Source organism: Topomyia yanbarensis, chromosome 3, assembly GCF_030247195.1.
Source record: "Topomyia yanbarensis strain Yona2022 chromosome 3, ASM3024719v1, whole genome shotgun sequence".
Classification (NCBI taxonomy): Eukaryota; Metazoa; Arthropoda; class Insecta; order Diptera; family Culicidae; genus Topomyia; species Topomyia yanbarensis.
Window position 1 is genome coordinate 301,161,303 of NC_080672.1, and position 27,286 is coordinate 301,188,588.

Consider the following 27,286-nt stretch of genomic DNA (forward strand, 5'->3'; position numbering starts at 1 on the left):
TATACTATACTTAAATAAATCTGTCACTAAGGCAACGGTTTCCAGTCGGTAGTTACAAACTGCTTGCTAAATAATATATTTTTTCCTATGCCAGTTTTGGTGAAGGATTTTATGGATTTTACCGCTGATTATATTTGAAATACAAGTAACTAAGCATTTGTGACTCCAAAATAGTTCATTTGGGTCCGGTATTTTCAGTTTTGAACCTATTTCAACCAAACCACCCGTAAATTATCGGAAATTAATGCATGAAGTATAATCTGTAAATGTTGGATGGGTCAGATAAACGATTGCGGAATCTATCCGAAAGTCACGTAATACTCTTTAATAAACTTCCCAACGTTTCTCATGAATTTACCATTACTGAAAACTTATACATTGCTTGTTTTGACGTGAGTCATCGTTTTTTCCTTTCTTAAGGATTTTTATGAACGTGTCCACTGGAAAACAGACAGAACTGTGATGATGCCATCACATATTCCCAATAGTATCGTGATCACCGCTGCAGCCTCCAATTCATCCCAATTGACCTATCAACCCCCAATGTCTCCTATAAGCAGATCGTCACCACTCCCTCTGGTCGATCGGGCCAAATCTCTCTCATCTATTTTTAAGTCCAGGGGACTGCGCTCAAGGTTTGAGATATTTATTATCAATGTTTGCCCCCTACCTGAAAACTTATCATAATCAGATCCTATAAACGTGAACGCTTTGAATTCAGCAGCATCCATCCGTTTAACTTCTTGGCGCAGGATCTCAGGTTTCATTTAAAAATAAACATAATGTTAGAATCTCTATAGCCTAGTGCTTTCGAGGAAACCTAATGTATTAGCCAGTTCGCGAACGTTAGATCTAGAATTTCTATCATATGCACACACATGCTCAAATTTGCATATATATCGTGTAGATCAGACCAGCTTCTACATTTCTTTTGTGTTTCTATCTGGAATTGCTCTACGCGATACTGTTTACTCTTGATAAGCTATCTAGGTCTTCCCTCTAAGTACAGTCGTCGTGGCATTGATACCACAGGTCACTGAAACTAGAAGACCTAAATTAAAATCAAAACGAGCCAAACTAACAGCTTTTCCAATTTAAATTATTCCCAGCCCATAAACGTAAAGCTCATTTCAGTTGAAAACTTGCATAAAGTGCAGATTAAGCTGCTGTTCCGAGCAAAGCCACAGCCGCATTGAGACAAATAAATCTGCTGATAAAACTTTGCCTCAATGCCGAACTCCGGTCGCAAATAGTGCAGCAAACCTACGATACAGGAACAGAATGCATTGGCTGGCACTGCACTGGGTTCACTGGAAATGAAGGCAGCAGCAGCTGCTAAAGTAAATAAACAAACACAAGCGGTCTTTTCCACTACCAGGCAGTCGGTCGATAGCAGCAGCAGCAGCAGCTTCAGGATAGGCTCAGCTGTGCTGTGGGGGTATGAGTGAACTCCGTACTTGAGTTCTCTGCGGTATTAAAGTTCAGCAGACCATGAGTCATTTGTGTGATACCGTGTAATCAGTCGTCTATGATGGGGACGATAAATAGACAATAGTAATAGTAACTTGCCGGGACCAATCATCGATACAGTGGTCTGGTACTGTTTCGAACCGGGTCAATCCCTGTTTTACGATTGATGAGGCACTCATCATCACATCGATTCGATGCTTGCCTTAATAAGAGAAGTTTTGTTGATGCCTACATATATACGAATGCAAATCTCGAGTTTCTTTTCGACTATTTGATATCGGAACTATTAACTGAGTGTGTTTTTGCATCGAGCAAATATTGACTGTATGATTTGCAGTAAACGGAATTTCAATTATTGTAATAGAACCTTAATAGGTATCATGTCTTCTGTTTTACAGTTCCATCCATGTAATTTGTGATTTTGGTAGTTGCCAAAACTGTCATTAGACATGTTGAAGCTATTGGCAAATTAGAGTACTTTCAAATAAGCACGTGTCTCTACATTTGCAACCAGGCTGAAAGTGTAGAAGTGCGCGTGTGCAATTAAAGAGACAACCACTCGATGCCATGTTTTTTTCTGCCTAGAAGGTGCTTCCGGAATATGTTATTCTTTCATTCGACGCGTCTCTGTTATAGGAATGAAACCAACTGAGTCTATAGACACGAGACAGTGGGTCCGAAGTGGAAAAACTCCTATTTTAATCCATCGAAGGTTATAATGTTGTCGTTCTTTGTGTTCAAACTAGAATTATCGTGACTGCCTAAATGGTGTTTGGAGTCAAATTGCATCACTTTCAAATTGATGTAACATTTTCCATTAGGTATTTTCTATTGAAATTTTTGCTGAAATCAGTTCACAGTGTATTGCTTACACTGTATAAGTTTCACTAGCAATTGTGCAATAGAGTGACAGGAAAAATGACCTCTATAGGCCCACCCCTGAGTCGATTCCTAGTCCCAGAAGGAGTACTTGTTCCAAATTTGAAGCGAACCGGACCAACGTGCCTGAAGTTTGTATGAGATTTTTAGACAATTTACATGGAGATAACCCAGTAACTCGTCTTTTTGCCGCTAGGTGGCACTGTATGCATCGTATTATCACTATAAGTGAAAATAAGAAAGATAATTTAATTGTCTACAACTTTGTCGAAGACTTCTAGTCAATCCGGCGTTGTTAAAAGAAGTTATTAAACTTTTAACGATGTGATGTCTGAGTCAGTTTTCTATGGGGCCTAGCAGTGCATGGTTGTGTATCAGTACTCGATTCCCACGAACTAATCATTTTTGTGAAATAACCGTTAGATTTAGCTCAATAGTATGTTCAGAAGAGTTGTAGTAAATAATACGAGTCATGTTTTGGTTAGAAAATTTTAGTTCCACATTGTACCGCATAGAGGGCGCCAAAACTAACTGTTCAACGGAAAGAGATAGATATTAGGTGTCTTCTACAAAGTTGTAGAGCAGGAATTTTTCAATGATTCTTCCGAACATTTCGATGTTCTATCTCTCTTCTATGAAAAGTTAGTGCTGGCGCCATCTATGCGGTCACAGTTGGAACTAAAATTTTTCAACCAAAACATGTCTCGTATTATTTACTACAATGCTTATGTACATACTATTGAGCTAAATCTAACGGTTATTTCTCAAAAATGTATAGTTCGTGGGAATCCAGTACTGATACACAACCATGCACAACTAGGCCCCATAGAAAACTGACTCAGACATCACTTCGTTAAAAGTTTAATAACTTCTTTTAACGAAGCCGGATTGACAAGCAGTCTTCGACAAAGTTGTATACAATTAAATTATCTTTCTTATTTTTACTTACAGTGATAATACGATGCATACAGTGCCATCTAGCTGCAAAAAAGCTCCCATACAAACTTCAGGCACGATGGTCCGGTAGCTAGACTTGTCCGATTTGCTTCAAATTTGGTGCAAGTACTCCTGGTGGGACTAGTAATCGAATCAGGGGTGGGCCGATTGAGTTTTCAAAAATTCATTATTTTGCTGGGCAGTCTATTGTGCAATCGTTGCGAAAATGGAGCGACGTTAACAAATTGTGCGTAGGGTAAGGTGGGGCAAATCCGACCGTTGGGTAACACGACCCCGCTCTGTTATCGAAAATCGGAAGCACTACGCGAACTATTATCAATGCTGTCGTGTAGAGCATCAAAAGTAATCATAATGGTGGCATGACAGCATTTTATTAGTCTACATTGAGATGCTCAAACGACAATAAGTGTGTTTTTACAACTTTTGATTTGATTTTTGTGCATCATTGACTACAGGATATTTCTGATTGTAAAAGTGATTGCATAAAAAATGTAAGTGGGTTTAAATTCTTTGATTAAAGTCCTACAAAGTGCATAGATGAATTTAGTCCAACTTTTTTCATATTTTTTTAATCGCATCGTAATGAAAAATGACGCGGTGGGGCAAATCCGACCTCTAAAAAGTGGAGTAAATCCGACCGCTTTTTTGCTAAGAAATTTTTTGTTTATCAAATTGAAATATATTTTTTTATCATCATTTATTATTTTTTTGCGCAATGGTTCATAATAACAAACGAAAAACACGAAAACGTGATGAATATAGTATTCGTCGAGCAATTCGCCGATGCAAATGGAATTATCTTTACGTGCTACTGCTCGTGATTTTGATATTCCAAGATTGACATTGAATTCCATTTTCTTCATGTTACAATTCAATAACATACCATTCATTGATTTATCATTGAACAACAGTGGCGGATCCAGGGGGAGGGTCCTGGGGGTCCGGACCCCCTCCGAAATTTTTAAACTTGCTGAGAAATTTTAAAACAATTTCTATTTTATTTCGTTCTAAACTTAAAATCATTCAAAACAAGATTAGACCACCAAAACTGATTTTAATTAAATGAGGTTATTACATACTGTACAATGAGCATTTCAAAATCGAAATCTCGGACCCCCTCAGAAATTTTTTTCTGGATCCGCCCCTGTTGAACAACCATAAAATTTGGGTAATGTCTGTACTAAATCAACCAAAAACACAGGCGGTCGGGTTTACCCCACCATTTTTGAAAACAGCAAAAATGATTTTTTTCGTAAAATGCATCTCAAATTTTTCCCAAGATGCGAATAAAATGCTATACATAGAAAGTTGCCCAGAAGTCCAACCTCTAATTTGGTATATACGACTTGATCCGATGTAAAATGAGCATTTTATAGCCAAATCCATTTACTAATTCGGATTTGCCACACCTTACCCTACATAGAATCTAGATCTCTCTCACGGTGCCATTATCATGCAAGGATCTAGAAATGGTTCATCGATTGTAAGTCAACGTTCGACGTTCATTAGGAAGTTTGAAAGCAGAAGATGTCTAAGCTTGCCAAGAACCATGCATATCGGATGCAAAAAAAATCGTGGCCGTCATTTTCTTTTGAAATCTTTAGTTTTTTTATCGAATTTCGGATCCTAGTTTTTATGAAGATCACGGAGTATGTCTACCAGTTGAAGCCTCAACGCAACATCTGTGACGAAATGTGTTAGTGATTGTGTGAAATGTGAAGTCAGGAAAAAGTATAGTGTGGATAACATCATGCATTTTGATGACGTTTCTAATAGTGTAGAGCATCAGGACGGAGATCTTGGAATGCGAAAGGAAGTGTTTTTTCTTGTTTTATTAATAATATAAAAATAATGATTTAAGAGGTCAATTCTCTACAAATATCTTATTGAGGCTCAAAGGCCGGATGTCGGAATTCACTTTCACGGGAAGTTCTGAAGGAACCATCACTACCCAAGCACGATGCATAGCAGTCAACGAAAGAGAAAACTTTTCTCTTTTGTTTTCTGTCAACGATTGTGTTGGGCGATTAGCAGTTCGTCCGGAATTATCCTCTAAAGTGAATTTTGACAGTTGAACCCTAATCATATGTTTGTCGAGAATTTAGAGATAAAAGTGTAATGAGCGAGTAAAGGCGCTTTATCCTAGGCTTATTAGCCAGGGAAAGGTGTAAATACCTCTGTCCAATCCCAAAGAACCAAAAGAGAGACATTGACCTTCTTAGCAAAGTAACTCCCAATGATTTATCATATCCCCGGAAACGGAAACGGTTGGTACGGTTGTCCTCGTTTCTTCCTTCTTTATGATTCGAAATGATTCGATATTCAAATTATTCATTATTTGAATAATTTATTTGCCGTTTTATTTTGAATCATCTTTAAACCCAACTCTGCACAGTAGGCCTGGCCGTTTTAATATTTGCGACATATGAAAATATGCTTCAAATATTAATATTAACAAGAAAAACACTATAGAATAACTGTAGTGTTTTCTAGGATGCTTTTCAATAATGGCTGTGTAAGGGTTAGAATAGAATATAATAGAAGATGTCTAAGTTTTCCAAAAATACATGATTCGGCAGGCAATTTGCTCGTGTGGATAGCGGAGTACATCGTTCATGACAACCGGAACGGTCCAAGGGCAAATGTACTTTAATGAATGCCTCCAAAAGCGTCTACTTTCACTTTTGAAGTTTCACGATAACTCTACGCTTTTCTGGCCGGTGTCATTACTCGAAAAATGTTCTGGAGTGATACAAGGCCAAGTAGTTCAATTTCATGTAACAGGAAGATCTCCAAATTGCACCGGAATGCGGCCATATGAGAAATATTGGGCCATCGTGAAGCATGCACTATCGAAGAATCTTAAGGAGTAAAATCGGAAGCGGAAATGAAGAAAAAACGGATTTCCTAACAAAAAATTGGCCAAACGTTGTAACAAGACCTTATGAGCTGTGTTAAAAGTAAGGTACGTGCATTTGGATACGACTATGAAATTGAGTAAAACGAGCATGAAAAAGTGTAATGATGTTTTATTTTTTTTTATTTTTAGAAGTTATGATAACGATCGTTTGAAGAGATGAATTTTGACGAACCTTTTCTTGTGATGCAATTTGATTGCATAAACCGGCCGCTAGCACCAAGCTGTGTACGACAACTTTAGAGAAATGACTTTGGTTTCCGTATATTGATTTTATTAGAATTTGTAAAGTTCAAATGCAATGGTCTAAAGCTAAGAAATTGGATATCGATCTGGATAGGTATGTAGACACTTCCTCCATTGATTTCGAAGTAGTTAATGGACAAATGTTTCTAAAAATTTACATAACTCCTTGATGATCTAGGTTTGTTAATCTGTGAATTTTAATATCCATTTTGATTACGTCCAATTTGAAGATCATAATAAAATGAAGTGTATTTGTTCTCACTTTAACACTTAATAGAATGGTGTCATACAATAACGTTGCTAGAAATTGTTTTTGTTATCATTAAAAACTTTTTATTGGTTATTACCGCTATCGTAGAAACTTGTTATAAACCAAAAATACCGCGCATCGTATTGATGGTAGTATCTTTTAAATTTGAAGATCTAACGGTACACTGAATAGTTCGTTATCATTACCATTCAAAAATGGACTTATTGAACATATTTTTCGATCAATGATGCAATAATTCGTTGGTTTACTGCCATATTTTTTGTAGAATGATTGAGTCTATAATCAGATGCAAGTTTAACTGATAAATGAAGCGGGTTACAGAACGAATTATTCAGTGGCCTTACGACAATCGCAAACAACTCTTTTTTCAAGAATGCATTATAGAATTTCTAGTACAGTTCAGTTATAGTTTCCAGGATCAGTATTATGCTGGTAATCAATATAATTTGAGTGTATATATTGATCTGTTTTATCAACATTGTCGGATTTGTAGTGTCGGTAAAATTATGTAGATTAGTATTGCTATTCATCCCGATAACTATAGCTGAACCATACTAGATTAAGTTCTTGATATCAATGTTTTTCGTTCAAATGTTTATTTAAACTAATTCTGAAATGATTCTCATTGTTAAATACATGTCGATCTGCATTTTACAAAGGGTTGCAACATACTGTAAAATTCGAGCAGTTAAAATTCGTATAATTCGAGTATAATTAAAATAAATGAATTTGAAAACATTTTTGCTGGTTAATTGTAATTTTCAGTGGTTTATCAATTAACAAAGAGTTTCATCCATTTTAACACGTTGAAATATTGAATATAAAAATATGGAATAATTTAAGCTTGAAATAATTTGAAATAATTTCGAACTGGTCTCACAAAGAATTGTTATTAAAATTAAATTTACTAAAATCTAAACTTTATTTGTTATATAAAAAATAGACACTTTGAAACCGTTATGAAAGTATGGTAAAGTAAAATTTAGTTTTTTTGAGATTTTGTACCCAAAAATCAAACAATATGCATAAGAAGCGTAACAAATGACTATTCCATCAGTTCAGAGCAAATTTAATTTTAAATATAAATGATTCGATAAACTATTCTGTCTAAATTAGCAATCTACGAAAAAAGTTTCGAATAATCAAAGTCACCCTGATGATCAAAGTCACACCGGTTTACGGTATAGCTAACATCTTCACCAATATTACAATCGGCCATCACTATTTGCTATTTTATTCCTAAATCTCCATTATATGTTTTGAATAGGCAAACAACTATATTCTATTCAAATTAATTGAAGCTTTTCTAACTGACCTCTAACAGAAAGTTGGTTTAAGATGTTGGTTGCAATACGCCACGATAATGGTACATCGAGGAAGCCGGGAGGGCTTATTGAGTCTTTTTATGTTGCTTACTTTTACCTACTCTCACTTGCCCAAACCAACATTCATCCATTAGTTAGCGTTTCTACCATATATGAGGTGTTCGGAATACTAATCTTTTGCTGTATGTTTTTGCTCACCTTTCATTTCAATTATTTTTTACCGTTCTGCGCATGATTGTCGCAATATCTAATATTTTTCTTTAATATATTGTAGTATTCCTTTCATAAGCCCATCTTACCTTTACTGATTGTTGTTTCTTTCTGAGCGACACTCAAAAGAACATGCGCATATGCAAACGAAATACAATAAAAATGCCCGCGCGATTAACAGAGCGCACACGACGACATACAAAAGTTCGAGACTTTTGCGATAATACAAACTCGGTCGCAAACGCAATCCCACGATCTCGCAATCATATAAACGTCCTGGCGATTAAGTCAACGTGGCCATGCTTACGAATTTATAACCACGGTTCCATATGCCATCTTCCTTCATTTGAACCGTACACTCAAAATTAAACATCAGTGTGACGAGTCGCGCGAACATTCAAAAGGCCACGCGTATTTGCAAATGGCTACACGGTTATATAAACGAATTCAAATCTGCGAAGTTATGAACACGTTAGCATACGCGACATAAAAAACGCCCACTTGATCAAACACGTTAACGTTGAAACGCTCCTGTTCTTCGCGATAGTACAAATTTGATCACGCATGCGACCATGTAATCGCGATCATCTGTGCACACGTACCCCTGCGATCTCGCATACATAGAAAAGCCTCGGTGGTCATGTCAGTATATTGGCGCTTACAAATTTATGAACGTAATCACAAGTGCGACTATTCCCACGCCCGTTCCCACGCGAACATGAATCGGTTACGTCCGAATACCTCTTATTTTGGTCCTAGTAGCCTAGGTCTATGCCTTCAATCTTGGTCTAAAAAAATCAACTAATAAAAGCATCCGGGCGTCAAAGCCGGATATTCTAGTGATATGGGGAAACTCACTGGCTTCTATATTTGAACCGAACACTCAAACTTGCGGTTCGCGCGATCGTTCAACGTGCCTACGTGATCAAACCTTAACATATAAACGCTCGTGTCCTGCGCGATAATACAGATCTGGTCACAAACTCGAACATGCAATTGCGATCATCCACACAAAACTACGCCCGCGATCCGGCAAACATAAGAACGCCCTTGTGACCAAGTGGACGTTTTAACACCTACAGTTTATAAACGTAATCTAAACGAGGGATTGCCCTTCCTATGTTGATTCTCAGGGATAGACCGTTCCAACATCAAATTATGGTCTTGTCAAATTTTTGTCTTGTCAAACTGCAAATGACGTGAAAACCCAAGATGATACCAGATAAGGTATTGGCATACGTAAAGCGAGAGTTTTGGTCTTACAATTGGCAACATCTATATTGCGTAAATATTGCTTTACTTCCAGAAAAAAGAAGTTGTTAAAATCGAAATTAATTAAAACAATGTTTTGAATATAGAAACTAGTGCTTTCAGCCTTTTTGAGGTTCTCAAGGCGTTTGCCACCAATAATATTATTGTACACACGCACCTTATACAAATTATCTTGAATCTGTTTTGCGCTTGTCAAATCTGCCACTCTACTTATTCTTTTTTACCATTTTTTTGTTAACCATTTTTGTTAACGACCTATTGAGTTAATTTGTCAACAGTTTTTTCGGCATTTAATTAGCAAGGGACTGGAAGGTGAAGTATATTTTTCAATATTTAGAGCCATAGTACTCAAGGGAGAGCAAGGTGTTGAAAGGAGAAAGTTTAGAAAAGCGTGGAAGGATCATATATGCAAGCTTAGAGCTCACCGGCGACTTAACCCTTTGTCTGCTACCGTAGTGGTCAGGGTCTTTTGGCATTAGAAATGCGAATCACCTTGTTCGGACATGCCGTAGACTCAGGTGATTCGCATTTCTAATGCCAAAAGACCCTGACCACTACGGTAGCAGACAAAGGGTTAAGTCGCCGGTGAGCTCTAAGCTTGCATATATGATCCTTCCACGCTTTTCTAAACTTTCTCCTTTCAACACCTTGCTCTCCCTTGAGTACTATGGCTCTAAATATTGAAAAATATACTTCACCTTCCAGTCCCTTGCTAATTAAATGCCGAAAAAACTGTTGACTACTTATTCTTATCCGGACACGCTCTTCTTCCCTTTGGGGCAGACCCTCGAATCTAAAGGGCGATTATACAAACGCGCGTTCTTAGGTATATGCCTTTATTTCTGAGCCGTACTTTAAAAATAAACGTTAGGCTCTCGGTCCGCACGAATATTTAAGAAATTATGCGAATACACAAGTCACAACACGGTTATACAATCGAATTTATGCACACGAAGTTACACACACTAGCACACACGGCATACAAATGCCCCCTCGCGATCAAACACATAACATAACACGTTAACATACAATCGCTCAATCTATCGCGATCATCCTCGTATACCTAGGTTCGCGATCTCGCAACCATGAAAACACCCCACTGATTAAGTGAACGGTTTAGCACTAATAAACATATAAACACTGTCCCAAGCAAAAACCTACAAACATCCGTTTTTTCGTGATCTCGTCCGGAAGTCCTTATCCTCGGTCCTGGCTATATAGGTACAAGCTTTAAGTTGGTCCAATCTAATGAAAAGTAATAAAATAAAATGACGTTGATATATATTATACAATAGGTTCTATGGCAACATGGCCGGGGACCCACTCTCTTCTAGCATCTTAACCGTTCACTGAAAACTAAGCATTAGATTCACGGTCCGCGCGATCATTCAAGAACATACCCCTAGTAACAATTGTGGTTTTATAATAGTTTTATAAAACTTCAATTGTTACTTGGGACGCGAAAGTGCGAATGACAACGTTTATAAAATCAAATTTATAAACGCGAAGTTATATATACATTAGCCCACACGATCGAACATGTCAACATACAACCGCTGGAGCCCGTCGCGATAACACACAAAGGCGAACATGCAATGCGATCATCCACGCACAGCTACACCCAAGATTTGGCAGAAACAAAAATCGATGATGATTGAGCGAACGCTACAGCACTTATGATTTTACCATTTAATTTTTTTAAAACTTTCGGTCTAAATCTATTGCATGAGACCCAAACGACCTATTCCAATGATTAAATCAGCATTATTCGTGATTCGATTCAAATAGCCTCTTTTTCGTTTATTTTGTGTGAGTTTCTATGATAACATGGAAAAAGGTCTTCTGGACCACTTTTTCGTACGAAGAAGACCACATATACTACTTTTAGTTGTTACCAACATGCCGGCGAGAAAAAAGGTCGGTAATGTTTATGACTTCATCGGAGTGTCGTGACTACACTTTGGCCGTTTATATTCAAATTCCACGGAATCATGTTTGAGTGATAAATTTTGAAATATTGCGTTATGGTAAATATGGTTTATATATAAAAAATTGGAAATTTTTTAAATATACAACATTCTTTTGAAATATTTTTGGAATGTTATTGATGAAGAACAGAAAATGCAAGTGTGGCAACACTGTCGACTGGACGGATTGTTGAGGAAATATGCATATTGGTTTTGGTTATGTTAGTCTTAATAGCATAAAGGAATGGAAAGGTATATGGCATAAAAATAAGCGAAAGAGCGAAAAAAATGAGTATTTGCGCTAGTCACTTTTTCTCAATATTCGTTTGACTGTCGTACTACCAGCCAGCAGCAGTAGGTTGCGCAGGCTTTCTTTTGGTCTTTTTGTTATCACAGGCAGTGTTTCCCACCAGCTCCCATACTTCGGCGGTAAGATATTCCAACACTGCTGCCAGGTGCACCGACACGCTCGGCTTAGTGACCCTTTTTCAGCAAACGATAGATTCGCCGATAGGAAAATGGAGATCGCTACGAACTAAGTGGGATTTTGGCTTTTCCTTCACCTTTCCTCCTTTAGCGCGTCCAGACAGCGAGCGTATGTGTGGTGTAGCCTGCACGAGTCTAAAACATGAATAATGCTGCTCTCGTATACGACATCCCAGTTTTGTACTCGGTTCACTTTACGTTCGAAACCAAAGGGGCTGGCCATCGAGCGAAAAGAAAATCAAAGCTAACATGCCTCGCATACTACCCCATTCACATAGTGTGTTACAGGGTTACCATTATTTTTCAAAGATAATCTGGCTGTTCAACTAAAAATGTCTGGCAAAATCTGTCACTTGACTGCAATCTCTGTCAATATGACCCAAATTGCCAAAATTTATGTGAAACAATTTCTATAATTTAAAAATCTGGCGGAATGATAGGTTTGTCTTTTGTCTGGAAGCTGCGAAAAATTCTGGCGGTGCCAGATAAATCTGCCATCCCTGAGTGTGTACTGTGCTCGATTCAGTTTACATTCAACCCAGAAGGGCCAGTTTACTTTTAACGTCAAAAAGGTGAACCTTCGAACGAAAACTAGTCTGGTTCGCTTGATCCGTTGATCGAATTGTACGGACCAATCATGGCGCAGATAATAACTCCTTCCACAAAATCCTTTATTTCCGTTTTTTAAATAATTGTATATTTACACGGAAGTTGTTACAAAATTATTTTCCAATCAGATAGCGCAAAAATTTATTTTTTTTCATTCAGTGCAACGGCAGATATGTGCGTTCAAAAAAGCGGATAAAATTTCGGCCGAAAATTTTTCAAAGAGGCTCCTATATTGAAACAATAGTAGTATTCTACTTTAAAAATCAGTAAATCAATTTTTCAATATTAAGAGCCATAGCACTCAAGAAAGAGCAAGGAGTTAAAGGAAGAGAGTTTAGAAAAGCACCGATTTTCCCGGCAACTTAACCTTTTGTCTTCTACACGCAAGAATCAGCTTATTTTGGTATTAAATGGGAATTACCTTGGATCTTCCATCAGCATCTCAGAAGTATTAATTGTTTGTAAAGTTTGTTGTTTTCTCGTTTGTTCTTAACCATTTGTTGGCGAGTTATGGTCACTTAATTATTTTTTGAATCCCGAAATGTTCAATTTGACTGGAGGTCCTCTACAAAACGAAGCGGTAACATAATACAATTCGGCACCGAAGCATCTATTCTATCGGAAAAAATCGGATGAAATAACAATACTGTTGGTATATATAAGTACAGCAAAACAACCAATGCCGGCCCATAGTTCATGTGCGAAAAACTAACTAAAGCCATGTACGTATCGATACTAGCAAGAAACACATTTTCATCGGTCGGCGAACGACAAACCTATACCTACAAGCTTCTATGTAGTTTGAACGGTGGTGATGATAATGATGATGACGATGGTTCATATCACAACCGACCGACAGACCGACCCGGCAGCTCTATAATAACAATGGAAGGCCGAAAAAATAAGTTATCTTCTATCTGACGAGATCCTCTAATGACAGCGCTGACGTAGGGGATTTTTGCTTCCTTGTTTCCCCGGGGCACGAGGCGTTTGCTCTGGTTGGTAGTCATTTTCGAAAATGATTATTACGGCTAGGCATCTGAGCGAAACTGTCGCCCTTTCTGCCGCCACACACGCGCACACACACAGACACAGACACACGGTCAGTTTCGCCAATCGTCTCCGGGCTCGTCTCCCGGCAGCCACCATTCATTGCCACATCACAATAATAATATCCATCGAACAGCGATATATCTAGAATGATGTTTAGTGTTCCGTCATTGTTATCATCAGCAGTGGCAGTGTCAATATCGGGATCGGGGGGTGTTTTAATTCCGAACTGAGTGCTATTTTTATTGCATAGATCGATAAGAAGCGCACTTCCAATAATTGTAATGATATTAGTCCTAGTCTAACGGAAGGATAACCAAATACAGCTAGGCGAGGGTTAAGAGAGCTATTCAAGAATTGTTTTCCTCTTGCTGTTGATAAAAGAAACGATATGAATATCACGAATTAACAACAAATGCTAATACTGGCAACCGCGAATATTTTATAATCTATGAATTAAAAAATAGTCATCTTTGCAGATAATACCGTCATTCTAGTCTCATTTAGAAAATCACTTAGAATCATTCCGGTCAGATTCACTTGATTCACCCCTCAGCGACCCAACGCGTTGGGTTTGGCGATTGAGTGACAGTGTTGCTGGTTTTTGTGGGTATTGGTAATGTCACGGGTGCTGATGGCGTGATGCGTAAGCGGATGATACGGGCGGTGCGAAGAGTGAGTGGAAACATCGGAATTGCCATCATTCGATTGGGTACAATTACAATTACTGTCGTCCGCATGCTACCATCTATGGGATGTGGGAAAACCAGATCGAAAGGCTGGTGGTGTGCTATGGTATGGCAATAAAGCAGACAGACATAAGAATGATTAGTTCATTTGACTTCTCAAAACTTCTATTGATTGAGTACGTTGCAGTTTACCACAATTTTATGAGAAATTAACATAATGCTCGAAAATACATAGGGAAACCCGGGGCTATTAAGACAGTGGGGATAATTCGGACCCCCTCGATTTCTCAGAAAATAGCAAGACTTTCTGACTAACGTACATATTCGTGGAACCGCTATTCTGGAACATTAATTTTGAAAGCTGAATTTTACTCTTTGTTCTTTGTAAAAAGGAGATACAACGTTGTTCGTTGTTTTGCCATTCTTAAAACAAAAATCATTATAATGGAAAAACTGATTAAAGCTACAAATAAAAGTGAAAAAATATGAGGTAAGTGTTTTGGAAAGCTTCAGGCTCCTATTTTATGGAATGATTTTTGTTTGGGTGAAAACACAAATATTTTCGAGACGCTCACACAATTATGCGAAATGAGCGACCCCCTATTCCGTCAACCACCGTTCAGCGGCTTGCGGCTGCGCACACCATTGCACACGCCACAGCAAACAAAATACATGGGCCACCAATAGACAGCTGTGACATACCAGATTAAGTTTTTGTAAATCAATTTATTTTATTATTTGCTTCTTAAGGAGTCACTTTTATAAATATTTCATAGCTAAACATAATTCCATTGTAAAAAATTAAAGAAAAATCACGGTCTGAATTTCCCCGTAGGGAGGTCCGAATTACCCCTACATTGTAAAAAGATGGAAAAACGTAGAGGTTTGCAAATCGTCGCCTAGCGCTGCCATTGAGTTGTGAAAATGAACTTTTTATGGCATCAAAATGTAGCTGAGATTTCAAACTAACAATTAGGACCTTTGATCGGTAAATTTTCTCACATCTATCCACCTAAAAGGCGATTGGCTTAAGTAGGTCCGAATAGCCCCGGGTTCCCCTATTTGAAGGCTTGGGAAATTGTCTGCAACATTCAACCTGTGACATACAAACCAGGAGTCATAACGGAGTGAAAGTCATCTGTAGTACCTGGAAGTATTGTCCTGATTAGAAGATCATAACAGACCACTATCAAAACTACATCTCCCGTTAATTTCGGTTATTTCAACTATTAACGAGACCTAATTATAACTCAATCGGTTGGGCACATTTTTTCTGTTATAATCGTGCTATTTCATTTTGAAGTCATGAATTCTCGGAGAAATCGGTGAAAGTTCACACCTTTACAACAACCAAAAGATACATATTTAAGGGGACCTTCTCCTGGATTCGACGGAAAATTAAGCAATATTTGAGATTTTTTTGTGGAAAAATGAAAAGACGTACGAACTTCTGCTTTTCATCTTTTATTTTTTATTTATCGATAAATTAAAACCTGTTTTAATCCCCCTAGTGGTGCAATTGTGCCTTTCTCATTTCTCTAAACTATGGGTCGGTGGCTGGTTATGTTGAACATAATTGTGGAAATGTCCATTGCATTCTTAGTACACTTAGTACACCCAGCCACGAACTTGATGAGCTTCGTGTCGACGGTGAAACACTTGAAACAAAAAAATATCATATTTAATTAACCTAATCAGCATTAGTTCAATGTTATCTGCTTGCTAACTCATTTTGTCATGCGGGGGTGCGTGTGTAAGGAGGGCGAAAATACCACGAACGAACGACTCCACAGCTTAATTTGGTATGCTTTGTGATATAGTGGTGGTTTAAAGATGATGGGGTTGAGAGGGGAGGGAGTATGAGGGCTGGATGGGGTGGTGGTCTGAGGGGTAATTTAAAGGGATTTTAAAGGAAGGGGAGTAAACAGTAGAAGGGGGGGACCCCTCTCCGTATATCCCTAACTACGCCTCTGTTATAATCAAGAAACCTTATGCCAGTTAAAAAAAATCAGGTTGATTAGGGATTAGGTTGACGATTTTCAGAATGATTGCATAACCTTTCTATATGAGAAAGGCAACAATCCAAAAAAGTGAATTTTCGTCAAATTTTTTTTTTCGAGTCTGCATCAAATCTCGACGTTTCATGCACCTTAAAGACAATTGGCATCAAAAATAAAAATTCTATTTTTAATTTTTCCTATAGTTTCTATGGAAAATTTCTGTGTGGCCGCGCTCTTAAACCCGTAATTCCGGAACCAGAATTCCGATCGATAAAAAATTCAATAGCAGCCGATGGGAAAGTTGCACCTTTCATTTGAGACTAAGTTTGGGCAAATCGGTTTAGCCATCTCTGAGAAAAATGAGCGACATTTTTTGACGCGACCCTACAAACGCACGTGTGCGCACGATCATGAATCGGGCACCTTCAATAGTCCATAGCTTCCATCTTTGCAGCCTAAATCGATGCCTCCAGTTGGACCAATAAGAAAAAAAAAGAAAGCTTATAGCCACTACACAACATTCTATGACGACATGACGGGAAAGCCTAGTGACATGGAGGAACTCACTCTCACCTAGTATCTGAACCGTGCACCGACAATTAAGTATTAGATTCACGGTCCGCGCGATTATTCGAAAATACACGTGAATGGCCACATGGTTATAAAATCGAATTTATACTCACGAATATACGCTAGCACACGCGACATACAAACGTTCACGCGATCGAGCACATTAGCATACAAATGCTCGAGCCCTTCGTGATTATACAGGCGATCGTAAAGCCTCTACGCCCGCATATTTGAACCGTGCACTCAATATCCCATTCAGAATTACGGCCCGCTGCAAATGGCCTGAAGGAGTGTTTTAGTGGGTGACATTTTTCGTCTCATCTGCAATTCTAGTGAGGGATTCTGACGGAGAGTCCTTCCGAGAAGCCAACTCTACAGCTCCAGTAGGACTCTTGTGTTTCCGTGTCGAATGGACATTCCAAAAAAAACAATATTTTGTAAAGCCAATTGGCCAACTCTTGAGTCGATCCCTAATCACACAATGAGTGTTTGCGCCAAATTTGGACCAAATTGGATAAAGGCTAGCTACCAGTCCAACCTGCTTGAAGTCTGTATGGGATTTTGTGACTATATACGTGGAGAAACCCAGCCTCCACAAGGATGCACTGTGTTCGTAAGACTATCAATGCAAGTAAAAACAAGAAAAAATAATTTAATTGCTTAAAACTTTGTCGAAGACTGCAAGTCAATCCTGCTTTGTTAGGGAAATTTATGAAATTTTCAACGAAATGATGTCTGAGTCAGTTTTGCAATAGGCTTAACAGCGTATGGTGATGAATAGGTAGATGATTGCCACGAATTTTGTGATTTTTTGAAAAACTGGTTTGGTTTTAGTAAAACAGTATGCTAACAAATTTGGATTGATTGGCAGTCTTCGACAAAGTTTTAGACATCTATATTTTTTATTTTCGCTTGCAGTGCCACCTATCGGTGAATATGCACGTTTTCTCCATGTAATCTGTCAAGCAAGTTGGTCCAGTGCCTAGACTTGTCAGATTTGGTTCAATTTTAGAGCAGGCACACCTGGTGGTAATCGACCCAGGGGCCGTGTAGAATGGTGCTTGTAAAGTTTAAATAGTTCATCAAATTACTCTTTGGCAAAAACATTTGATTGCTCCCGGGTTTTTGTCCTGTTCTGTATGAGAATACAAAAGCCTTTTTATGTGTGCGATGCCTAACTTCAGGCATAGTCTAGAAAATGAATTCTTCCAAGATACCTTGTTCCCATATTCTGAGCATGCCTCACAAAAATCCACACAAACCTAACTTCAAAAATGTTAACTAATTAAGCCTCAATTTTATCCCACGCCACATTTTGCCTGCTACCGATGAAAGGCAGAAAATGGCCTCGTCCATGAACTTCTATCGTACCATTTATTTTATATCCCACGGAACAATACAAACGAATCACACCACATTCCTCCCCATGCTACACTTTCAGCAACCACCCGCAGCCGAGAAACGAGCGGATTAAGGCAACCGATCGGTCGCCGCTGCCCCGCCGCGTTCCGCATCCATCGGCGAAACCTTGAACTGATGACGGTGGCTTCCTATTACCACACATCACATCACACCGGTGTGGCCGGCCGCATCGTTTTCCAAAAATTGTGGTGGTCCATTTTGCACGGCTTCAAAAGCTTAATAATTTTCCGCTTTATAATTTCATGCCAGCCACGCACACACACACGCGCGCGGATACATCGTGTGGAGTTATTTGTGAAATATAGTGGTCACAGCCACAATTGCAACCTGGTGCATGTGACGGAAGCAGCCTCACCAGGTGTTTCATTTTTTTTCGATCCAATTTTATAAAGTTCTAATGGCGTTTCGGTTTTTGTCGGTGTGACTCCGATTACATGCCTCGCTCAATACTGGGTGCAGTAGATGTATCCCTTTCTCACATTACACCGGTGTAGCACCAAATCTAAAAACGTTGGCGCTAGAACAATTTAGTCGAAAATACAGTGTGCTAATTTCGGAAGTACCCAGAATTCATATCGTGATTGTTCAACCATGCACCACCACTAGATCGAGCGCTGAATTACGCACTCATTCGATTTGTATCAGTGCGACGTTTTGACTTTTATTTTTGTTTCGTCCGCTCTCGAATGTTCCCCGAACGGCAAAAGCTTTTCTCGGCATTGACAATAGCCTACTACATTTAGTGATATAGGTTCCAAACATATCATACATGGGCTTCCACGTAGGCGTGATGGTTGATGAACAATATCAGTAACCGGATACAAAACCATTCCATCATCAAACCGTCATAAGCACACCAATCTCGTGTTCCATTTTGCGCTGTGACTGCGATTTGTGAACCTGACCGACGATGATGTACCTATGCTGGGAGAAAATCTTTCCCTTCCGGATGTGGTACCGGTTCCGCAACAGCAGTAGGCTGTTGGGTGAAACAGTAGAGGGATGGGGTGGGATGGCGGTACAAAGCACTTTCCGATACGGGTTGAAGACTGTTTTGATGAAATTCCCTTTCTACTTTCTTCGGGCAGCTGAGCCGGTATCGGTGTGTGAGTGTGCTGTAAATGCAGGGAATAGTAGTGTAGGTGCTGGTGTACTAGCTCTGTCGGAGAGGATGAGAACCATTGTGGGTGGTGGGTGGTGAAGTTTCACCGTGCGGGCAGGAAACCGCACTTGTTTTGGGTGTATCGAAGAGGGTGGTTAAGTGCTAGTGTGTGAGTGTGTTTTGGAATAGCAGGCTTCGTACGGGAGAGGAGAGTTCTGAAATGACGGAGAGGGAGAGAATGAGTGACTTGCGTATACGCTTTCCAGAGAGTGAGAACAGAGCGGATGTATTTTGACACTTGTATTTTCTCATGGCTTTCTCTGGTTTCGATCGTGTGGAGTGGAGTGTAGAAGAAAGTTTTCTTCTGAAGGGGTGCAATATTTGGAAGACAAGTGTGTGCGGTCGTAGATATAGAGCGAGAACGATGGATGTGCGATGGTGTGCGATCCTCTCGAGAGGATTCGCTGGAGAACTGCAGAGAGGAAAAACTTCGGACATGGCTGGATGAATGGAATCTCGTCATCAGTTCAGTTTTGTACCTAGGATTGATAACACGGGTAGATTCGGGTCGAACCAGTTGTCATCGGGCTATCGGTCTTCTAGACAGAAAAAGGTTGAGTCATCTAAGAGGTATTCGTTACACGGTCAACGTCGGGAATCGAAAAGCCTCATTTGTGCCGAATCAGTGCGTGTACCACTGGGTTGCAAGTACCGCGATCAATATTGTTTTACTTGCCTGGAGTTTGGTCGCCTTCTGAATCATCTCTTTCTGCCGAAAAAAAATCGGTCTTGAAGTGTATGTGAAAATATTTGTCTACGAGCAGTTGAAGAGTGTTGTTGTTTTTGTTGTTTTCTTGAGTCACCACCCCCACACATATCTGGGAGCGGTGTATTACCAGCCGAGTGTGAGTTTGCGAAAACCCCCCCGAAGGTACCGGTTTGTGTGTAGTTGTGGACCCGTCGAAAGCTCTCCCAAGAAGAGCACTGAATAGCTAGAGAAAAGCAACATACATACAACCACAAAAACACGACGAGCTTTGCCGACAGAGTAGAGCTACGTGCTATTGCTACTGCTGCTGCACTCCTTAGGCGTGGACCATTCGATCGTCGACGTCTCGGTTTTTCGCGACTTCCACCACAGTGTGTTGAGTGTGTTTTCCGGCGAAAGTGTGTGACAACAACGCCCCAGAAAAAGGCAGCATTCCAGAAATCGTCTTCGACGAGGAAGAAAGTTCAAGTGGAAGTGATGAAGTTCCTCTAAAAGTAGTGTATAAGTGTGGTCAAAAGAGCGAAAGCTAATAGTTGGAAGTTTTCCAGTTTCATTCCAAGAAAATCTGCTTACCGGCGGTGCACATCTTCCTTCAGTTCCAGCCGACACGAGTCAGACAAGTCCGCAACGTTTTGTGGTTTTGCTGCATCGACGGGTATTCTGGAAAGTTCACCTACCGACGTCTACAACGACGACGACTGCACCGTTTGGTTAACCGTGAAAATTGGATTATATTACCTTCTTCGGATCAATATACGTACATAGATATAATTAAAACACGCACGCGGAACGAAAATCACGGACCAGTCGTCGATCTCTGGATCTGGTTGAACGCTGACGGAGCCGATACCACCGCCGACGCCGCACAATCCAAGTAAGTCTGCTGCGGGCAGCTGACCGCATGATTGAGTTCTCCGCCTACCGTTCCTAGCGCTCATTATCCGGGTTGATGAAACGTGATTCTACCCTTGCCGGGCTGGGCCGCGTGTCTGGCCAAAGCAGCTTCTCAGGAAGCTGAGGTTGCGTGCCAGTCAGTCAGTTGGCAACTCAACCGAGACTTTCTGCTTTTGCAATTATCATAATCCGGCTTTGAACTACATACTAGTATGTATGAAGTTGATGTTGGGGCTGCTAATGAACGGTCTGGACCTGGCCGCATAATTCCCAATCTCCTTTATTGTGAGCTCTTTTACCGAGAGCCACTCGGTGTGTCTGGAATGTACATTAAAAATGGCGACAACCAGAACGGTCGAATCTCCTCGTGTCGTGGGGCATCTAGTTCTTCCAGCTAAGGCTGCAAATCCGACGAAGATGACGACGACGATAGTCAACCGAAACTTTAAGAATGAGGGGAGCGATGCAGGAAAAAATAATTAACAACTTCCGTTTTCGGTTGCCGCTAAGGCGGCTTTCGCTTTGCCTTCGCAATGACCCAACAGTCTCAGCCTCGAACGGAATATAAATCAAGAAGAATAGGCAAGTCCGGTGTCTAACCGACCCGACGGACGAGAAGCATCTTCGTCCGTTGTTCGGTGGAAGTGTACTATGTGGCAGTGTGGACTTTTAGTTTTTCTGACTTGCTTGCCCTCCATTTTTCCTATGCTTCTCCACTCCAATCGTCGTCGTCGTCGTCGCTCGTTTCTGGTGAATAGTTTTTCGGCTTGATTTTTCCTCGCATTTCCAGATATCGCTTCGTGTAGCCAGCCAGCAGACAGTCAGCCACATACGATTTTGACTGCGTGGCATCGTGGTGAATCGCGAAATTGCATCGTTGCCACTGTCAGGCAATGGCGCTGGTTGCCGGTAGTAAAATGGGGAAATTGTGCGGATTGAGCTCCAGTGTAGGAGTTGGAGTGAAAAGTCTTTATTTCGGCACAGCCGTAGTTGTAGATAGGGGGATAATACTCGGGACAGGTTTGGAGATTCTGGAAATATAACAAATTACTTTAGTATTCCTAATTTATATTGAAACGGAGTTTAACTACTAAGTACGAAAGAATGATAGTTGTTGTCTACCATTTTTGGGGATATTGCAGTGTAGATGAGTGGGTTTTTATGTGCTAAGTCTACAGATTAAGTTGAAGAAAAATGCACCTTGAAAACCTTGGTTTTCAACCCAAACTTGGTCAAATGTACTTTGACGTTTGTGAAGAGGTGCGTACGAAAGTCTCGAGAAATATTTGATACTGACTCTGTAGTTTAAATGTTATTGAAAGTTCTGGAGTCGAAAAATTATATTGTAAGACGATCTTCGTGGGGGTGGGCGTAGCGTATTGGTAAATCGATTACCTTGTACGCAGCGCACCTGGGTTCGAGTCCCGACCCCGCACATAGGGTTAGAAATTTTTCATAAGAGATTTTTCTAACCCGAAGAGGCGAATGACCTTAAGGTTAAAACATCTATAATCGAAAAAAAAACGATCTTCGTATTGCATTTTTTGTGAAACGTTTACTTTTTTTGGGCAGATTTTCCAACTGATTCTTAGCATTGCTGAGCTGCGAATTAGCTGAAACCTGAAAACAGTCGTATCTTACCGGACGAAATAGAATTACACTATGCTATATTTATCCAAAGTGGAAAAATTTCTTGGAAAAAAATATTCTTTCCAATGAGGGGCAAATTGTTTAAAACCAAACATGGTGAAGTGCACAATACCTGTAACTAAATTAGCTATTGAATTTATGTTTCGACTACGTCTCATCAGAATCCGAAACTAACTTAGTGACACGACTTAGCTAGCGCCAGTTTGATGCTAGATCCAAAAAACGAAACCACTATTTGAGTTTTTTACCCCTAGTGCTACATGATGTCCCGCAAGTTTCAATTTCATTTATTCTCATCAGCTTAATCATAACTCCTTTTTCTGTGGGACATCAAGCAGGACTAGGAGTTTGCTAAAAAAACACAAATAGCAGTTTTGTTTTTTTGGAGCTAGGGTCTATTTGGCGCTAGCTTAGTCCTTCCTGGGACGTCATCATAGCCCACGGATAGCAGCAGGGTTTATGCATTGGGCCGGAGTCCCAAGGGTTGCAGCTTCAAATCCTGCCTCTGGGGAGATTCCTTCACATAATTGCTTTCGTTTTACTCACCATTTCGACCTGTTTTTCCCGTTGAATTTCACGAAAAAAAGTCGCAGATATTAAATCTCGATGATGATCCAAATTTGAAATGTTTGCTGGATTTAGAATTACGTTATATTACTTTCCATATCCAACCTTGACTTATTGATAATTTGATATTCCATCACTTTTATTTAAATTCGCGGTTGTTGAAAAGCTCTATACAATTTTTGAGTACTTTTTCAAATAGATGTATCTAACAATGAGAGACTCCCTTTTTACTGTCTTTTCCGATTATTACAGCGTCATTATAAAACTTTACTCTTACTTTACTATACTGATCGAAAGACAGCGATTTTGACTAACATATTATGCGAAGAGTTAAGGGGTAAATATAAAAATGACCAAGTCATTAACAGAAGAGAAAGTAACAATGATTGTCAGATTGGAAAAATATTCGAATTGTCAATATCGAAAAAACTATTAATTTCAACTTCTTGAGTCACAAAAATGGGTTAAAGGAAACAATTTTATCGGTTGACGCCAGCACTGACCCGCGTCACCAAGATCAAGCAAACTCTACTCGTGTAACTATGAAAATTAGTACCATTTCAGGGCATTAACCAACAGAAGATTCTTGAAACAAAAAATCGGATAATCAGGGAATTCAATATGATCTGAGAAAACCTGACATTTTCGGGGATTTGTATATAAATCAAGAAAAAAAAATCAAACCAATGTGAAAACAAACTGGAAACTGTTTACCCAACATTCGAGGTGGTCGAGGACACCTTTTGCAGATTTTCATATATAGACAATAACAACTCCATTTTCCCACAATTTCATAGAAATAAATTAAATAATGTGAATGATGTAGATCAGCGGTTCTCAACCTTGTTTGCTCCGCGGACCCCTTCCAAATCACCTTGGGTCATCGCGGACCCTTTCGAAATTATCCTGGGCGGCTGCGGACCCCCACGGCTTAATATCGATTTATGTGCTGTCATTATTTTCAGTCTGATACGATAAATAAACTTGAAGTTTCAATATCCGTCCGGAAAAGATTTTCCACTTCGCGGACCCCCAGCAACGACTTCACGGCCCCCTAGGGGTCCGCGGACCCCAGGTTGAGAATCGCTGGTGTAGGTCACATTCATATTCTAGTTGCAATGAACTGCTATCTATATTGAAAAGCAAGAAGCATACTTCTTCAAAACTGTCAGAAAATTATCAAAATCTTTTGGAACATTGCAGATTCCGAAATCAGGAATCAGACATCAGAATATATTAGCTCGATTGGCACGTTTCGCATGTTATTCGGATGCCATTTTTCTGAACCCTACTGATGGAGTCTATAGCTCTTTACCACACTGGGATAGGAACAATAACATATCTTTGAGTTTCAGCTCCTTTTAGATATGTTCGTCTATGTATGGAGAACCAAAAATCCGCAATTATCTTATCTCAGGGCAGTTACATATCAACTGATATGAGGTTCCGTAATCGGATTCACAAAGATCACTTGAATAATACTCAGCACGCTGAATAGTAACCATGTAAGAATTCAGTGTGCAATGTCCAGTCAGTGCGCTGACTAGAATACTGCAATTGTGCCTGGAAAAATGCAACAAATTCTTTGACTTTTTCGAATTAACATTCAGAAGAAAAGTTTTTATTTCATGGACTTATTGACTTTTCCCGGTGAATGCACCGAGAAAAGTCGACAATTCCACAATATAAATATGTTCCGGTAACCATAAAATCTTATATAGAAAAGTTTTTGTTTGAACGCAAGTTTTCAAGCTATGCTAATGGTTGGTGTTTTATTCAACTAATTGATAGTGGTTAAACTGGTCCTGGACCAAAGAAGTTAGTCGTAGCGCTTGCTCTAGCCGATTATTCTGTCAGTTCATTTACAGTAATACCGGAATGACCGGGTATCCATAAGAGATATATAATATTTGAAATGCTGAGTTCTTCGGTTTGATTTCGACATGCGGTCACTAATTTCGTTCCCGAATCTACCAAACTTAGTGCGTGCACGTCTTCCTCCGGAAGGGAAGTTAAGCCATTGGTCCCCGGTCCATGAGTTGATGGATCGATATTTAGTCCAGATAGTAGAGTCATCTCTCTGGTGTCGGTAAAGAAGAAGTAGAATCCAACTTCTATACTTACTAACAAATATCCTCCTCCCGTAATACTTGTGGAGTGCGCAGTAGTATATACGGCCTCTAGCAAAAGCAAGTATCGGACTAACCATTCCTTCCCTTTCCTTCCGCGATCTACGTTAGGGCATGGCCGGTGCCGGTATTGATCAAACTTTAGGATTACCAGTAGTTGCACATTGAAAGACGTTTGGCTACTCCCAAGCATAATTATCTACTAATTCCCTGTGCAACTTCAACTAGTCTAGATCAATAACGAAGTAGCAGCAAGGGGTGGTCCCGAAGACTGTATGCACAAGAAAGCGCTTCTTGTTTGAAAAACACATGAAGTGATTTTATGGACAAAAGTGCCTTTCGACCCGACATTGCACCAGTTATCGCCTTCAGGACCATCCTCTGAAGATGGTTCAAAATTAACATCAATCTATCACCACACGATTGTGTAGCACTGAATGTGTTTGAGTTTGAGTCCATTCTGAAATAGATGTGAGTTGACCAATTTAGTTTTGAGTCACGAATTATCCCAACGTACCTAATTTGATCTGCGACAATCATTTCAGAGTCAAAGAACTGCGACAGACAAGCTACGGTTGTAATCCCTCGTTTTGTGAAAAGCACAATTGGTGTTTGGATTAACTGATAGTCCAACATGAAGACACAATTGCTCAACAGCACATAACGCTTGGTGCATCAATTCAAAAAATGTGTTAATTCAAATACCGGAGATCCTGACATGATAATCATCGGTGAAAACAATTGTTGTAAACCCAGGTTCATTAAGTTTTAACAATGAGCACAGGTGTCGGTTGCTAAGCATTGCGTGTATTCAATTTAATTCGTGATGAATGAAGGTACTCCGTGATCTCGAATGTAGTGATCGATTAAACGTTCTACAGATTTGAGAAAGAAGGAGTTCAGACTGATCGTTCGAAAGTTTTTGCTCGGTAACCTTCGAGAATGAATTTAACATTTATTTCGCGGCCACGCCAATAGAATGTATCATGTTCCAAAATTACAGGTAAGATTTTTTTTTCAAATATGCTTTAAGTATGCTTGAAGTTTTCATATCCTGGTTGAAGCAGAATTTGAATGATCTCATCTTTTCCCGGAGACTTATACGGAGCGAAACTTTCAATCGTGATAATTCGGTTGTCACAATTATACGAGCAAATGCATAAGAATCAGAACTACCTGAAATGAAGTCAGAGGCAATCGTCGGTGATATCTCCGTACAATCTGGAAAGTGAGTGTCAAAAATACAGTTGAGTACACCATCTTCGTCAGACGAGTATCCACCATTAACAGTTTTAACATGAAAACCTTTCGTTTTCGAATGTAACTTATTTAATCTACTAGCCTCGTTGAGATTTGGAACATTTGTGCCACTCAGAGGATTGAAGGGTATTTGTGTAAGCTTTGCGAACCAATTTAAATGGTTACGATCCTTCTCTGCGTATGCAATTCCAAGCTCTTCTATACTTCTCTAGTATAGCAAGTGCGGTATTCCATCAAGGAGTTCCTCTCCAGGTACGCATAACTCGAACCGGCATGCTGTTTGTTTTATTCACGACATCGTACTTGTCAAATCAAGTCACTTGGAGATTCAATCGTTTGAAAATTGAGGTACCATTTCGTACTTATGATCAGAAAACAACGGTTCGAGTTCGTTGGAAACGAGCCATTTTTCAACTCATGCATAATACTGTCAGAGCATAAAGCATGCAACCTATATGATGGAGATTTGTATCACTGCAGCATTATGAGGGGAAACCCATTTCTGTCACAGTGTCACGGTATGATACAACCTTTTTGAAATATTCAGAAGGGTGTGATTTATTACACTACAAATA

At 39.5% G+C, this 27,286-nt stretch overlaps 1 protein-coding gene across 11 annotated transcripts in view; it reads left to right on the forward strand.

The window, feature by feature from the left end:
- Positions 1 to 27,286, forward strand: part of LOC131688439 (protein alan shepard) — a 592,207-nt gene that overhangs the window by 224,510 nt on the left and 340,411 nt on the right. Inside the window, exon 1 of one of the 11 annotated variants that reach the window (XM_058972678.1) lies at positions 19,960 to 21,085. The exons of the other annotated variants lie outside the window; for them this stretch is intronic. The gene's annotated coding sequence lies outside the window, so the exon portion shown is untranslated. Of the gene's footprint in view, positions 1 to 19,959; positions 21,086 to 27,286 lie in introns of those variants that run through there. 11 annotated transcript variants of the gene reach the window in all.